Source organism: Pipistrellus kuhlii, unplaced genomic scaffold (assembly GCF_014108245.1).
Source record: "Pipistrellus kuhlii isolate mPipKuh1 unplaced genomic scaffold, mPipKuh1.p scaffold_m20_p_10, whole genome shotgun sequence".
Lineage (NCBI taxonomy): Eukaryota > Metazoa > Chordata > Mammalia > Chiroptera > Vespertilionidae > Pipistrellus > Pipistrellus kuhlii.
In genome coordinates this window covers 42,615,358-42,633,652 of record NW_023425405.1, presented here as the reverse complement: position 1 = coordinate 42,633,652, position 18,295 = coordinate 42,615,358, and positions in this window count along the sequence as shown.

The following is an 18,295-nucleotide window of genomic DNA, read 5'->3' as shown; positions in this document are numbered from 1 at the left end:
TGCCATAAATAAGTTTGAGAAAAATTGAAGCTAATTCTAGGTAAGCGCAAATAATAAGGGCAGAGTCACCAGATACACTAGGGCAGTGGTCGGCAAACTCATTAGTCAACAGAGCCAAATATCAACAGCACAACGACTGACATTTCTTTTGAGAGCCAAATTTTTTAAACTGATACTTCTAATGCCACTTCTTCAAAATAGACTCGCCCAGTTGTGGTATTTTGTGGAAGAGCCACACACAAGGGGCCAAAGAACCACATGTGGCTCACGAGCTGCAGTTTGCCAACCACAGCACTAGAGAATAAGCCAGTTTCATATTACTTTCAAGATCTCCAGTCAGTAATTTTTGCATAAGGATTGGACAGCATAGATTCTGGGAAGTCAGTGGAATAGAGGCATATTGAAAGTTCCAAACAGTTTTACAGATTGGGTTCATTCATTTAATTGTGAGCACCTATTAATTGGCATAATTCTATTAATTGGAGCTCACATTCTTATGAGTACAGTAAAAAGTAAACAAATTCACTAAAATGGATGTCAGAAGGTAAATTCTAGGAAAGCAAGAATTTATCTCTTTTCACTGCTGCAGTCCCTTCTGACCTTTCAATAACACCTGACCCATTGTCGGTATTCAAAGGACATTTGCTGAATAAATAAGAAGTAGTTAATGAAGTGAAGAAAATCAAGACAATATAATGTAACTGAGCGACTAGAATTGTTACTGTAGATGGAATTTAGTAGAGGCCATACGGAGAAGCTGAGGTTTGAGTTGAGACATGAATAATAAGCCAGCCTTTTGAAGATTGAGGGAAAGAGCATTTAGAAGAATAAAAGAGGCAAGGGCAAAGACTGGGAGGTTGAAGGGTGCAGCTAGTTCACATGTAAACAAAGTGTCATGTTCAGCAGTGGAACCAATGATACTGCAAACAAGTATATTTCCTGAGCAGAAAATACCTTTCAAATGCTCGAATGTCCCCAAGGAGTTATAAATACCTTTTCTTTGTGATCATGATAAGAAACATAGTTAGTGTTCGTTATGGGCTTACCTACCCTCTGATTAAGAAAGTCATTAACACTGTGATTTTTGTAAACTGAACATGTGTGAAGGATGTACCTTCATAGGAGCTTATAATTTTATGTGGTTAATTCACTTTCGCTCCAATGTAGTACACAGCTCCCATCTATCATTCCCCCATACTTGTATAAGAATTATTTTTTTAATCTAAGAGGCTAATGGGAATTTAGCCAAGTTTAGCATTGGAGTTGCTTATTATATTAGAAAGCTTCTGTTAAGTCTCAGAATGATAATTCTAAAAATATGTGCACCTATTGTCTTTTCTCTTATGCAAGTTTAATGAAAGTTTCCAAATAACAAGGAAATTTTTCTAATACTGCCTTCACCATGTTGAATTCTTTGTAATTCGGTCAGTCATCTAATAATACAATGTTTTGTACATAGTAAATATGTAAATTAAGTTCCTATTTATTTATCTATACATTACACTATTATCAGAAAATAATGGGTCAGGTTATACCAAGTTAGAGTTTAAGTTTTCCATGCTTTGTCTTACCAGTAAAGAGAAACAGAGTTACATAGTCCACTGACGTGCTTTGGGAGAGTCTGGAGGGGACCTCTGAAGACAGCAGGCATCTTTCAGAACAGCTGACCAGGGTGACTTGCTAAAAAAAAATAAATAAATAAAATAAAAAAAAAGATAACTAGCAGGACACAGGTCTTTGACACCCTTTAATGAATATGCAATGTAAATGAATATATATGAAGTACTTTTTGCCTTGATCACAACAGATAGTACTGTAGTTACTAAGAGACATGAAGTAGAGAGCTAGGAACTACAAGGTGGGCAGCCTCAGTCCCCGTTGCAACATTGCCACACGTAAGTAAATGAAGAGTGGAGAAGTGAACATTTCAGACAAGTGGAATAGGGTGTTACTCCTGGGTCAGAAGACTTTCCTAGCATTTTCCTTCACATAACATTTACTTCTGGGTTTTGCTGACCTCAGGATAAATAATCCCCACTCATCCTGATAGAACCTCTGACCCCTCTCTTCAGGGTCACTACCAGTCACTATTTCTGAAGTCCTTAGGGTCTGTTTAACATGTGCTCTCAGCAGTCTTATGATTCCATCATTTTCCTTTTATTCGCATCTTCTGCTATAGAGGGACTTGGAGGCACCAGTTGCTCTTTAAGGCTGCTAACACTCACTCTGATGCTTTAGTTCAGACTTATGATTAAGCAGCTGCTATTCATTCTGAGGTTCAGCAGTGATCCCAAATGGGGAAAATACCTCTCAAATTTTTACACAGTTTCTCACCACCAAAAGGCTGAACTCTTAAGCAAGGGTTATAAGGCAGCATTTTTTTTCATATATGTACTGTATCTTCTCCTAAAGGTTTAGCTTTGACCTAAATAATATACAGTATATAATATGTTTCACCATCACTCTCCTCTAATTATCAAGGAGAATGCTAATGAATATCAAGTCTATGGGCTTCATATCTATTTCCTCAGAATGAGTATTAAGTTCTAATAGAATTCATCCTGAGTAAGCCCCACCCCACCATTTCTATAGACATAACTGGGAGTGCCTATATTCTGGAGATAATATGTTTATAAAAAATCGTAATTTAGATTACCACTTTATAACATAAGAAATTGATTCCTTTTCCTTTTGAGTAATATTAGAATTGATGCATTCCAAATTCTTGAATCCAGGACTCAGCCTATCTTCACTCACTCCCATGGCACTCTGTAAGAATAGCATGAACCATTATGTAAAATCAACCTTATACCACTTCCATCACACTACCACCTTTTCTAACATTCTTCAAAGCATAGATTTGCCTGGGAAAAATTACAGCATATTGCACTCTACTTAATTTAGAGCCATGCTGAATAACAAGCTCTTGTATCTGTAAGTTGCTTGCAAAGGAATCTGTACAAGAGAAAGGTCAATGTTAAAACCATAACTATAAAAGTGATAATTTAATATACTCTGTGAAAAAAATTTTAGCCATTGGTGCATATTTTAGGTAATTGAAACTTCACCATTAATATTCAGTCATCTGTTATGAGGTTTGTTATTTTGTTACTTTAAATCCCAGTCATACACTGTGGAAACAATAAAATTCAAGGTCATACAGTCAATTATTTGGCTAAAATATGAATATGAATGTCATTCTTCCCTCTATCAGGGGTGAAGAGAAATCTTAAGAACACGGGGCATCCATGTCTCTTCCCTGAGGTAGGTCTACAAATACTGTAGTAATGCACTATCCTGATTCTGCACATACCTCTGACCAATGATAACTGAGTCATTGCAGTATTTTTGCATTAGCAGTAAGGATTTTTCCTTATTTTATCTCTTTTACAATTGATTTACTGGTTTGGATCAAAAGTCTCCATATACCCTGAAATCAACTGTCCCACTCAGGAGGGAACAAAAATAAATTCCAACCCCAAATCACATTAGAACAGTGCCCTGCTAACATAGCCCCATATATGGAGTCTAAATTTTAGACTACACTGATTTTGGTGTCGAAAACTTAATAACCCCAATGAGACAGTGAAACATGCTGCATACTGAAGGATTTTGGGCCAATAAGTATCAGCCTATGTCTCTCCTAAGTTTGGAAAGAATGAAAGACAGAAGCAAACAAGATGGAAATGGCAGGAATTGTGGGGACGCTAATGTTTCACTGCTGATTCACACACTTGCCTCCTGGCATAAACTAAGATAACCCAGATCCTGTGGAGAAAGACACTTTATTACACAAGGCAGAGAGTTTACCAGAATACACTATCAATGGGCAGACAGATAGGAAGATAACCAGAAGTAGCCTCACTAAGTATTTCAGTTCCTTAAAAAATAAATGCCAATAATACTACTCCTTGCCCCTCAAAAACAGTGAGAGAAGGCACTGAAGAAGTTGAAATTGTTTTCCCCATACATTCTGTCCCCATTCATACATTTTCCCCATACATAGGAATAAAAGGGAGATTCCTTTCCCTTCCCTTTGCAGATATGAAGACTGAAAAATAAGTTTTCTTGCTTCAACAATGAACAGAAAATACCATCTTCATTCTATAAATTCTGAATTGGTTGGTGCGTTTTTATTTCTATAATTTTATAACCTATTTCAGAATCTCTTTAAAAATTTCAGAAGGATAATACATCAGATTATATCTATGTAGAAATCCCAGGAAACAACTACCTCCTGACATAATTAGTAAGAAGTCTTCCCATTGATATGGGTTATTTTAAAATTGATGTGGGTTAAAGGAAAAATTGTATTTTTAGAATAATAGTTGTAAAATCATGTTTAGGAGATAAACCTACAAAATTAAAGCATGTGTAATTATAACATTTCCCTGGCCTAAAAAATAATATCATTAAGTCGAAAATAAACTTTTCTACTCCTTGCTTATAAAATTTTCTTGTGACTTATGGTTATTTTAAATTATACCATATTTCTCAAAACATTTTACAATGAGAATTTAAAGTATTACAGTCTTATGTAAGGGGAGGGGAGGGAGAGAGAGAGAGAGAGACTCATTGATTGGTTGCCTCCTACCAGGTGCCTGAATAGGGCAGGATCGAATCTGCAACTCAGGTACATTCCCTTGACAAAAATTGAACCTGTGACCTTTTAGGGCAAGGGATCATGCTCTAACCACTGAGAAACACTGGCCAGGGCCAAACCCTGTTTTGAAAACCAAGCTTCATGCTTAATAGAAGTAGATATGGCAGGAAAAGTTAGGTTTAAAATGCATTTACCTAGTTTGGTGTTCTTTAGATTTTTAAACCCTGGAGACATATGATTATCTTCTATAAAATAGGTGAAAAAATATTTTGAATACAGTTGCATTCAAAATATTTTAAGATAAACTTTAGGAAAAAATACATATGGAACTTCAAGGTGTGAATGTTGGGAAATCTATGTATATAGTTAATCAGAACAGTTTGAAAGATACAGAATTTTATAAATTTATGTCTCAGAAATTCTGTAAAGTTAAGATGAAATGATGGGAATATTTCATCTATGAATTGTCTTAGGTTGTGGAAATCAAAGGTTAAGATAAAGGAGAAAACATTTTCCATTTGTAAATTCAAAAATGTATTACTAATATATGCAAATTCAGGTGCAATTTATTGGAATAAATGAGATCAATGTTTTCTCTGCTTTGTAAATGATATATACTAAAGGTAACTGAAAGTGCAACTTGAATAATATTGTACTACAATAGATTTTTTAAAGTGGATTTTAATTATAAAGACTTTCATTTTCTTCATTGTTGAAGATGGGTTTAGCACCAATCTCTTACAGGGTTAAAAATTATATCTGTAGGTAGATTAAGGCCTATGTTTTAAGATGGACATTTTTATCCAATCCTATATAATAAAAGGCTAATATGAAAATTGTCCCCTCAATCGGGAGTTTGACTGGGAGTTTGACCAGGGACAGAGCGAGCCAGCCAATGGCCCATGGCTCCTCCCCCTGGCCAGCTTATCCCTGGTCATCCCCCAACCCTGATCAGGGGCAGGGCCAGCTGGCCAACCTCCCATGTCCCCTATCCCCCAGCCATCCCAGTCCAATTCGCCCCAATCAGGGCTCACCTGCTAGACCCCACCTATGCAGGAATTCATGCACCAGGACTCTAGTTCAGTTTAATAGAGTTTCACTAAATATTTCCTTTCAAAAGGGGCTTATTTTGAATTAGAAAATAAAACATGCAGGGCTTTCTTCCCCTGATTAATTCTCTAACTGATAGTTTTGCTTACTTGAAAGTTACTTCCCAGGAACATAAAATAATTTGCCTTAAGTAACACATTCTCATCCTCTTGACCCCAGACGAGTCTCTAAAACATCATACATCTCATGATCTATGTTGTGATAGTGAGGAACAACTTGTTTTCATTTGTGTATGCTCCCCTTCCACAAACAAAATCTATTGGGTTGTCAGAGAAGTGCTTGTGTTCTTACAACATTATCACTCAAAAGTACTAAAATGACAAAATACTTCTTCCTGGATCTGATAAATAAAGCTTTTACCCTACAAAAAAAAAAATAGTAAAGTCTCTGGGAAATAAGATGTTCTCTCAGCCATAATCCAAGCTAAATATCAGGAGATTTTTTAGGATTTCACATCTTCCTTCTGATGGTTCAATAAAGGCTAGGAAGAATTTTAAACTAATATTTATGTAACTGATCCTCAAAAAAAGAAGAGAACACTCTAAATCATTATTATTTCTTGAGCCTGTGCAGGCCTGTGTGTTTCAGCAATTATAATCACATCCCTTTTGACCTAACTTACAGGGACATGTTTTGGAACTAAGCCACCTATTTCAGGATTAAAAATTAGATCTTCCTACTCTGCCCTGTTTCCTGCCCCCCATCCAACATTCTACCTCTAACAATTCCCCGTTTTGACAATTCTCTCCATTATAACACTTATTTATTCATTACTTGAGAATGTTTAAGTATGTCCCAAGCCATTTCTGGATATTGAAGAGATCAATGATTGGAATAAAAATATATTTTCCTTTTAGAGGCTATATTCTGTCATAACGGGATAGAGAAAGATAAATTAAAACAGTAAAAAAATTAAATTACATAGTGTGGATGGAAAGGGGATTTTAGGGAAAGTAAAACCTTACACGATTATCTGGTCAAACATCTCTAACTGGGCAGATCATGGTCACTAGTCATGCCCCAAGCATATAACTTCTTTAGTAAAAGGCTTATCTTTACCTTAAGCAAGCCCTGTAACATGCTTTTTTTTTTTTTAATTGATTTTTCACAGAGAGAGAGAGGGATAGAGAGCTAGATACATCAAAGAGAGAGAAACCAGCTGCCTCCTGTGACCAGCTACCTCCTGCGACCAGCTGCCTCCTGCACACCCCCTACCAGGGATGTGCCCGTAACCAATGTACATGTCCTTGACCAGAATCAAACCTGGGACCTTTCAGTACGCAGACCGATGAAGCTCTATCCACTGAGCCAAACAGGTTTTGGCAATAACATGCTTTTAAAATTCCCCTTTCAGTCCTCTCTTTCTAAATGGTGACCACCCTCAAAGGGAGCACATAATCATAACTACCCTGTAATCTGATCCCTACTTTGCTCTCTCCCATCTTCCTGAAATCTTCCTTAGGATCCTTCCTTAATATAAAATGCAAAAGAACTGCTGTTCTCATGAGCATTTGAGATCTCGGTTTCTTGCATAGGCTACCAGTTTTGGTTCAAATACACTCTAACAAAAATTCTGTACAGGATTAGAGATGCTTGTACCAACAATAGTATATCAGAAAGTAATATGTACTATGGAAATAAAGCGAAGGATAAGAGATTGAGAATATGGATTGCAATTTTAAATACAATGGCTAGGGTAGGCTTGTTTGAAAAAAGACATTTCAGTGCATCTTACATGGGATGAGGTAATTATCCCTACAGGTAGTATATGGTGGAAGAACATGCCAAGGAGAGGTAAGTCAGTACAGAGATCTGAGGCAGGAATAAAGCTAGCATGCTCTAGGAGGATAGAGAGAGCTCTTAACCCTGGAGAGAGTAAACAAGAAGGTAACCAACCAAGAGGAACAGCACAGGAGGATAAAGAGATGAGTCTGATTATGCAGGGCCTTCAAGGCCTCTGAAACAATGGGGATCCAATAATATTGACATCATCCATCTTAAGTTTTCAAGTTATTATCCTGAAAGTAAGATGCAGAAGCAAAGACTACTAACAATAGGATATTGCAGTAACCTAGGGAAGAAGCAGGTGGCATAGAGCAACTGGTAAAACTATTTTAATACAGGTGATAAGAAATGGTCATAAAATGAAGATGTTTTGAAGTAAAGCCAACAAGATTTTCTAACCTTATGGCTGTGGAGTGAGTAAGATGGAGAAGAAGAATGGAAGACTCCATGTTTTAGACCTGATACCTCCTGATTCTATTTATTAACCAGCATTATAAGTGCATGGAAAGAAAGAGAAAAAAAAAAAATAGAGAAACAGACACCGAAAAATGGAGACAAGAAAAAAAATTAGACGAAATATTAAACATTAAATTTTAAATTTTTATTACTGGTTTGTGGGTAGTATAGGTGAAAGAACAGTTTTTCTATTTATCATGCAAGTTATTTAATTTCTTGATTTTCAGGTTACATGTCTCTAAAAGTGCATATCATCTATTACGATGTTGCCAGAATTTAATAGGTAAGATAAAACGCCTACAATACTTTTTCTATGTATTTTGTAACTGTTAGGTACTGCTAAGCAAATAAACTGAAGTTATTTAAAGATTAAAAAAGAAAGAAAGAAAAGTATGTAACTAGGTAACCCCACATTAATAAATTAGCTCTGGAATAGTCAAATGTATTTTTTCAGTTGCTATTAAATCTCTATATACTATATTATGCTTACAGTTCTTACATTTTCTCTCCTCATAAAAAGATACCCCAAATGCATATGAAATTATTATTTCCACATCCTGCAAGCAATTTCACATCAATATGTTTCTATTGAGAACTAAACCTCAATTATGATTTTTCCCAAATGGAAATCAAAGAGACAAATATAGTACCAAAGAAAAAAAGAAACAAGAAACACAGTATTGAGGTTAGTTGATGAATTGACAACCTTACAAAGTAAACTCAAATCTACATCACAAAATATGATTAGAGAATCATTCATTATCTACGTACGAAACATCGCTCCTCAGTATGTTAGAAACTTCTTTTAAAAGTCTATTCTTTAAATCTTTTCAACTGCTTAAAGCAAGTTCAATAAGATTTAATTTTCCCAGAATGATTTCATGTCATATTTTAGACCAGATTGTAAATGGATATCTAACTCACAACCACAACTAAACTAAGTTGTCTTTCAGTTTGTTCTCAAGTTATACATCTAAAATCACACATAAAAGGCATTTAGAATATCAGTAAACTGGTATTAAATGATTGCTGCGACTTGTTAATACACCTCACATAATTTCATCTACTAGAAAACGATGTACTTCAGAGTAAATGAAAGCTTGGAAATTAGCGGAAGAAGGATCAATGGGATTAAGATGGGTGGGTAATCAGATATTAAAGCAAGTTCTTCACAAAGAGAAAAGTTTATTCCAGATGAATACTTGGCTCTGAACAGAGGAAGGAAGAAAAACAGAATTATGAAAATGTACATAAATATTTTTAAATTTCTTTAATAGATAATTGGCCATAGCAAAAAGAAAAACTCAAGATGTATTATAGAATGTATAGCTTATGTGGAAATAAAACTGACTAATAGCTCAAAAACAAGATGGAAAAATTGGATTATACTGTTAGAAGTTTCTTATAGTTTATGTAAAGTGGTATAATATTGAAAGTGGAGTGTGGAAAGTTAAAGATTCATACTGTAAACTCTAATATAACTATTGGAATACTTTTAAAAGAGAGAGAGATACAACAAATTCAGCAGATAAAATTAAATATTATAAAAATATCCAATCCAAACAAGGCAGTAAAATAGAGGGGGGGAGGGGGGATGGAACCAAAGAAAAGTGAGATGAATAGAAATCAACTTGTAAGATTATAAACAAACATAGCAACATCAATAGTCATAGTAAATGTAAATGGTCTGCACTCCAATTAAAAGGCAGACATTTTTAGATTGGATTGAAATATCAACACTCACTATATCTTGTCTATACAATTAAAAAATATAGAGATACATGTTAAAAATAAAAGAATGGAAGGACATACAGAAAGCCAAGAGATGCTCTTGTGAGTTATTTTCTTAATTTCCTTTATGTATAGTTCATGGTTTGCATATAAAAACACCACTCTTTTGGGTGTACTGATATATCCTGTAACTTTACTGAATTCATTGCTTAGTTCTAGAAATGTTTTGGTAGAATCTTTAGAATTTTCTACATATATATGATCATGTCATTTGAAAACAGCCAGTTTTACTTCTTACTTTCTAATATAGCTGCCTTTCTATTTATTACTCTGAATAGGATTTCCAATACTACGTTGAATAGAAATGGTAAATCTGGGCATTCTTATCTTATTCCTGGTCTTAAATGAAAGTTTTCAGTTTTTTATAATTTAATAAGATGTTATTTGTGTGCTTTATCTTAATTTAAGGTCAGTTCAATTAACATTATTTTATATGCAGGATTCTGTGTTGTGCAGAGGAATTAAAATTAATAAAACAGCATTCCCATCAACAGAGAGGAGCTAGCTGGTGGAGGAATAAAGAGACACTGTGACATGCAAAGTTTTTTGAGTAATGATTGTTTGCCCTATTTATTTCATGTTATAATATGGAAATAATTTAGAAAAACATGAATAAATTTTAGATGTGATATTTCACTAGCCTCTTGTTTGAGGAGCCCTCCTTTTGTCCATAGCCTGCCTTCCTTTTTACCTACACAAAGCAAGATCTTTTTACAGTTTCTCATATAAATCTCCTCTTTAGACTCTTTTAATGTAAATCTCCTGGAACATGAGTATAATATATTAGAGGCCTGATGCACGAAGATTCCTTCCCTTGGCTGCCAGCACTGGTTTTCCTTCGGCACCCAGGACCCAGGCCTTTGCTCCAGCTGCAGTGAACAAGCCAAGCCTCTTCAGTCTTCAATTTTCAGTCTTCATTCTTTGCTCCACAGTTGCATATGCAAATTAACCCACCACCTTTGTTGAGTTGATTTGCATACTCACTCCTGATTGGCTGGTGGGTGTCACAGATGTATAGTCAATTTGCATATTTCTCTTTTATTAGTGTAGCTTTTTTGATAATATTCAAGGGAGTATAAAAGAGAATTAACTCCTTCCTCTCATACTATGATGGGACAAGATCAAGTTTCTCTCAATATCACCAAACATTTACACCCTATATTGCAATATAACATGATTTTATGACAAGTGTTGTCTTTGCTCACCCATATATTGCATTTTTTATACAAGAAATTGTCTTCTGCTTATTTGCACCATGGTGCCTAGTGGATCTTAAGGACATGGTAGGTGTGTAATAAATATTCCTTAATTTTCATGTGAAATTAGATTAAGGACTTTATGTCTGTGTTCCCTCAAAATTCATTTGTTGAAATCTAATCCCTGATGTGATGGTGTTTTAAGGTGGGACCTTTAGGAAGTTGTTAGGCTCTGAGGGTGGTCTTGTCATGAATGAGCTGAGTGCCCTTATCAGAGGCCATAGAGCTAGCTTGCTCTTTCCACCAGGTGAGTCCAGAACAAGCAGTCAAGCAGCCTGTGGCCCAGCGAGGTTTCTCACCCTATTTACCGTGATCTCAGATTTCAGCCTCCAGAACTGTGAGAAATAAATTTCTGTTATTTATAAGCCACCAATTAATTTTACTTCCTGATAGCAGCCTGAAATGACTAAGACAATATACCTAGAATTATCCTTAGGGACAATAATCTTCCTTTCTTAGCCCCTATTTTAAGTGTTAACTCCTTACAGACTTTATTTTAATCTCCAGCTGCTTCTTTAGAAACATGATACCTGTAAGGTAAATAAATTGATTTCAAAGCATAATTTTCAACTAGCCACTTTTTATCCTAAAAATAGCATTTCTAATATCTAGATTTAATCATGGGAGCATTCAGTTTTGGCCTGATCTATCAGGTAATGCAGGGACAATAAATGCAATCTTGGTGTGAGAATCAATAAACCTATATTCTAGCCTCAGTTACTTGCACCTCACTTTCTTCTTTTATACAAATAATGGTAAACCAATCCACAGGGCAAAGTGGAAATTCACAGCAATACTTTCTTGTGGCTTAGGTGTTCTGGGAAATGTGCCATGTGAAGAGCACTTTGTATGCATTATTGTCATCTCTGATTTTCAGCATAGACTAGTGAGTCATCAGTCATGTCTTATAAAATATATGATGATGAGCAAAATAGCATAAGGATTTTGAAAATAAAGGGAGAAAGAAAAGCAACTTGCAGATTTTCTGTATGCTTTTATAATTCCACTAGAGGCTCAGTGCACGACATTCATGCCCTGGGGGTGAGGAGGTCCCTCAGCTCAGCCTGTGCCCTTTCACAGTCCAGAACCCCTCGGGGGATATCTGCCTGTTGGATTAGGCCCACTCCCTGCTGCTGAGGCTGCTCTTTAGTGTTGCCTTAGAAGCCGGAGAGGCTCCCACCACCGGCACTGTCCTTGCCAACCTTGAACCCGGCTTCTGGCTGAGCAGGAGCACACTGATCACCAGGGAGCAGCTCCTGCATTGAGCATCTGCCACCTGGTGGTCAGTGCACATCATAGAGAACAGTCGTTACACCATTCGGTCGATTTGCATATTAGCCTTTCATTAGGATTAGGCATTTCAGTTCCTGGTTGGAACAACAGCATTCATAAGCAGTTTTTAAAAGAAACATGACCTCTCTATTTTTCTAATTTATCTTTAATGTTGAAAGTATTACAGATGTCCCCCCCCCCAACATTTATCCCCACATTGACCCCCCTCCACCCTACCACCACCAGGCTCTACATCTTTTTTGACTGCAAAGTTAGGCCACATAAAATGAACTCAGGAAATAAAATGAAGTAGATATTGGTCTAGGCCAGTGGTCAGCTAACTCATTAGTCAACAGAGCCAAATATCAAAGAACTATTGATATTTCTTTTGAGAGCCCAGTTTTTTAAACTTCTTCTAATGCCACTTCTTCAAAAATAGACTCACCCAGACCGTGATATTTTGTGGAAGAGCCACACTCCAGGGGCCAAAGAGCCTCATGTGGCTCGCAAGCTGCAGTTTGCTGACCATGGGTCGAGGCCACTGGTTTCCAAATGTTGCTGCATGTAGTTATGATCTGAAGATGACTAAAAATACTGATACTTGGCCATCACCCTGAATATTCTGATTTAATTTAATTGATATGGTGTGCAACCTGGATATTTGGAGTTTTTAAAAACTCCTTTGGTGATCCTAATGTGCAACCAAACTTAAGAACCACTGCCCTAAGCAATTGCCCAATCTCATTTCAGTCTTCCTGCTCAGAATTTTAACTTGGTGAATATTTATTTTGAAATTGTAGATCACTTCCTCGCTGCGATGTGTGAAAGCTTTGGCATTTGTTTCTATTTGTCCTTACTGTGCCCGCTAATTCCAGATGAAGATTTTTATTTTCCCTGATCAGACTACCATTTTTAGTTTTTATAATATTCCAAAGAATGTCTCCTCTAGTGTTCACCTTTGCCTACAATTGTTCTGCTTAAGGAAATGTCCCCCTTGGAGGTGCAATGTCAGAGAGACATCGGCACACTGGGAGCATCACCTGGTTCTGTTGGCGGCAAGCTGTGCTCTGCAAAGCATCGAAAGCAATTGTGCGTGTTCCCTTTCCTCAGGGCACCCAAGTGTCCCAATGACTTCATCGTTGCAAGGCATCTGTTGGAAAAACCTCACCCTTGTATCTTTGCTCAAGCTGCACATTTTCCTTAGGAAAAAAAAAACAAACGTTTCCCATCCCTATCACCTGGTTTTTGGACTGTTGACCCCAGGTTCATGGTCCAGGACTCAGCTTAAACATTACATCCACTCTGAGGCTGGAGCCCGCGTGGCCCAGGGAAGATGGATCGCTTCATCGTTGAGGCGCTTGCTGGGAAGCTGATGTTTCGATCATGGACCATAAAACTTTCTTGCACTCTCAGTTTACAGGGTGGTTCTCTGTAAGTGGCTATAAATAACTCGAAGGCAGGAAACATGTCTTACTTATCTCTATGCTCCACATTCCTGTCGCTGTACTTAACACTTTAGGTTCGAAAGAGGCATCCATTTAACCAGTGAATTAAATTGCTTTACTAGAGATAGAATGTGGGGTTCCAAATTAAATGTGGGGGGAAAGTTTAATTCTGCTTCTCCTAGTATATTTTTAAACACATTACATAAATTTTCTAAGCCTATATGGCTCTATTCATAAAGAGCTGTCTTTTGGAGCTGTCCTGAGAATGCTGTAAGATGCCATAGCACATGCTTCTGTAAGCCTCATCTCTGGCAAATGAATATCCGTGAAATTCAGTATCAATGTTATTTATACTCTCCAAAGCCTTTCTCCAGATTATAACTTTACCAGCACTATCTCTCCACACTCCATCCAAACTTTACCTGTTTTAAATATTGTCAGTAACAATTTGACAATCATCTTCCTTATTCTGTGATATTATTAAATGATGTTGAGCTCTGATTTCTAAATATCATAAACTAATGTTTACTCTTATCATAATTTTTTTTAAAAAAGTCTATCATTAAAATTATGCCACTGAATCATGAAGTTAATCCAATGTCAAAGAAATGTTGTTCTTAGAACAGCAAAACAGAACTACATAGCACCTGGATGTTGATATCAACTTTCCCTACTTGCTGACACTCTAAAGTAGAGTTTACAAAATCTAATGTCTTGGAGTGGAAAGAGACTGGTACAGGGAAAATTGAGCCCGTTCCTTCTGCTCCCATTATCCCCCTGCCACACTCCTAAATGAAAATAGCTGTTATAGCTATTTTTTTAAATACTCACCTGAGGAGATGTTTTTATTGATTTTAGAGAGTGAGGAAGGGAGAGAGAGAGAAACATCGATCTTGAGAAAGACACCAATTATCTGCAACCTTTAGGTGCGTGGGACGACACCACAAAGTGAGGCACCTGGCCAAATTAGTATTACATGAAATGCTAAAGGAACCTCTTTGAGAAGAAAAAGATAAAAATATGAATAATAAAATGTCAATAACTACATATCTATCAATGATTACTTTAAATTTAAATAGATTAAAGGCTCCAATCAAAATATCTATGTAGTGTAGCTGAATGAGCAAGAACACAAGACCCATATGCAGCAACATGGGTGGACATAGAGGGTGTACTGGTAAGTAAAATAAGTCAGACAGAGAAAGACAAATGCCATATTATGTCACTTATATGTGGAATCTGAAAAACACAATAAATGAACAAAGAAAACACAAACTCATAAATACAGAGAACATTTTGACATTTACCAGATGGGATAGATTTGGGGGGAATGGGTGAAAAGGGAGAGAAATTAAGATGTGCAAATTAGCAAGTATAAAAATAGTCATGAAAAGCACAGCATAGGGAATAGAGTCAATAATACTGTAATAACTGTGTATGGTATCAGATGGGATATCAGACTTCTCACAGAGGTCACTTTGTAAGTTATGTAAATGGTAATCGCTATGTTGTATACTTGAAACTAAAAATAACATCGTACGTCAACTGTAACTTAGAAACAAACTATTAGTTTAAAAACATAAACAAAGGATATAAGGCTAAAAATTAAAAAAAAAGGCATTAAAGACATTTAAATACATATTATTAAGTGAAAGAGGCCAGTTAGAGTAGGTTATACACTGAATGAGTCCAGCTGTATCACATTATCACATGCTGGAAAAGACCAAAAAGGAAAAAAAAAAAAAAAAGGCAGTAAAAAGGTGAGTGTTTGTCAGGAGGTGGAGGTGCGGGAGAAAGGTAAATAGGTGGAACACAGGATTTTAGGGTAGTAAAACTACTCTACATAATACTACAATGGTGGACACATTTTATTATCTACTTGTCTACATCCTAGAAGGTACAACCCTAAGAGTAACTCTACTGTAAAGTGTGGTTTTGGGGGGGATTTATGTGTCTGTGTGGGTTCATCAATTGTAACAAATGTACCACTCTTTTGGGGATGTTAATAATGGGGCAGGCTATGCATATGTGGAGAGGAGGGTATATGGGAAATCTCTATACTTTCCCCTTGATTTTACTGTGAACCTAAAACTGCTAAAAAAAAAAAAAAAAATCAATAAAACCTATTTTTAAAGGCTCTGAAAAACTTTTCCCCTGGATTTTGTGTCTAGGCTTTCCAAAAGAAATAACATATCTTAGAAGTTGTGAGATGTTCTATTTAAGGCCCTTAAAATCAATTTACAGAGAAGATCCATAAAGTTAAATGATTTCAACAAACTCATACAATGTTAACTCCTTGGAAGAAGAATATCTTAAAATTAAGTAAGTCATAAAAAGGTGTACAAATATGTCATACGCATTTCAAGTACTCATTTACAAACATGGAGTCCTACTCACCATCATGACTATTGTTAGTAATTGACAGAATATTAACCCAGTACTTCTCTACATGAAGAACAGAAGCATATGTATCTTTAAAGTCTTTCCATTTTATTTATTCAACAAATACTATGTATTAGTAAATGAAATAATAGTAGTTTCAGGTAAAATTTGTAGTCCCTGTACAACATTTTTTTAACTGACTGTGGCGTGTATGTGTGTGTGTGTGTGTGTGTGTGTGTGTGTGTGTGTGTTTTGATATCAAAGGGGAACTTCATAATACTTTTGAGCTTGTTTTGGAAAAACTAGACTAAAAGGTGAGTTTTCAGGTAGGTTTCTCAAATATTTCTATTTTACCTAAAAGTTGAAGTTTGCATCAATTGGCAATAAAAAGCAATTTAAACTCAATCCTTCCTTTTCAGAGATTAACTTGAAATTCACAAACCAGGCTTATTAAGTAACAAAACACATGTACAAACACTTGTCCCTACAAAATACATCAAAACATGACTCTCTACTGGACAGAGTAACATCACTTAGAAACAGGTTATGTCCCTTATGAAAATGATCAACCAGCAAGACTTTCTTCTTGTTCTTCCTCCACACCATCAATAAAAGCAACCCCTCAAGCAGATGAGCTTTCAGAGATCATTTCAACAATAATGTGCATTTTTCCCCCTACACTTTACTCTCTGGGGTAAGCCAAAGTTTTGAATTTATGAACCATCTTAACTTCTCCAAGGGATGTAATTTGCCCTGAATTGAGGTATTTAAAGAGTGTATCTTCCCCACATCTTTGATAAATTTTCTAAAGCAAATACAAGCTAGTAATAACAAGACTATGGATATTTTAAATAATGCTTTTAGCTCCCATAACCAATAATAAATAAAACTATTTTCGCCTAATATGTTTGTTATTAAAACATGATCAATTGCATGTTTGCACCAGTATATTGCATAGTGCAAAAGCTGCTAAGGTTACATTATTTTGAATTAAAAGTTTGTGTTGGTGCCCTTTTCTCTCCATTTATTGCTTGGCTTGTTGCATCAACAAGAAGTGATGAAGTTTAATTACTTTTATGAAAATGAACTTAAAACTGTTATTATTTTACACCAGTTCTAATAGCAATACCACTTTTGATTAAACAGCAAAAATAGACCAAGTGATTCATAGCACTTACGGCATGCAAACTAAGAGAAAGGAATTCTTATTTATTAGAACCACATTAGCTTTTCACTGCACAGAAAATTAATTATCCTTTCCTGATTTGTTTATCTTTATGCTCTATGGGACTATTGCTTTGCTTGTGTATAATTCTCTAGCTTGTTACTCCTCAGTATCAATAGTACAGCTATTACTTTCTTAGATGACACATGATATGTTAGAATGTAATCATATAATAGAATTTATAGCATCTAATCTCCTAGAACACAGATTTTTTTTAATCTAAAGAAAAGAGTCATACATTAAATTTGAAACAAACAGGAGAAGCAGGTTCTTCTGCTTGATTTGTGTACATGTGTGATTGAGGGGATTGGAAGAATTTGTACAATTTTTCACAACTTGCAATAATTTTTCCTTTCTCTCTCCTAGAATTCTATAATATCTTCTTATTCAATGACAAAATTTGGATTACCAACACCCCTACAGCTTTAGCAAGGGAAGAAAGGCATTTTGTAATGCTTGCTCAATGGCAGGCAGGAATGAATATAAAATGTATATCAAATATTTACCAGCTATGTGACCTTAGGCAAGTTACTCAGTTGCAGCCAATATTTTCATTAAAACTCCATGGGATTTTTATAAAGATTAAGAAATGAAAATTCATATAAAGAACTTAGTACAAAATCTGGCTAATAGTAGAAAGCCAATGCATGTTCATTTTCATCATTATTATTGACATTATTACTAATTTGTATAAAAAATCAGGTAAGTAGGCATTCAATAGGTGTCAGTTTTTATCATTGTTAGTTTGTTGTTATAACCACTATTATTCCATCTTTCTTCGGGCAATATATAAGCAGAGTGCATCCTGTCCATCTATTCCTATCACCCTCCCAAAGAGGATGAGAGTTCCCCTCTGGGACTTAGAGGGATATTTTTGTGTGTGAGTTTTTTTTTTTTCCAATTCATTTACCAGTGAGAGCATCAACTCTATTCCTAGCATATGTGGTAAGTGTAGAGGGAATGCAGAAGT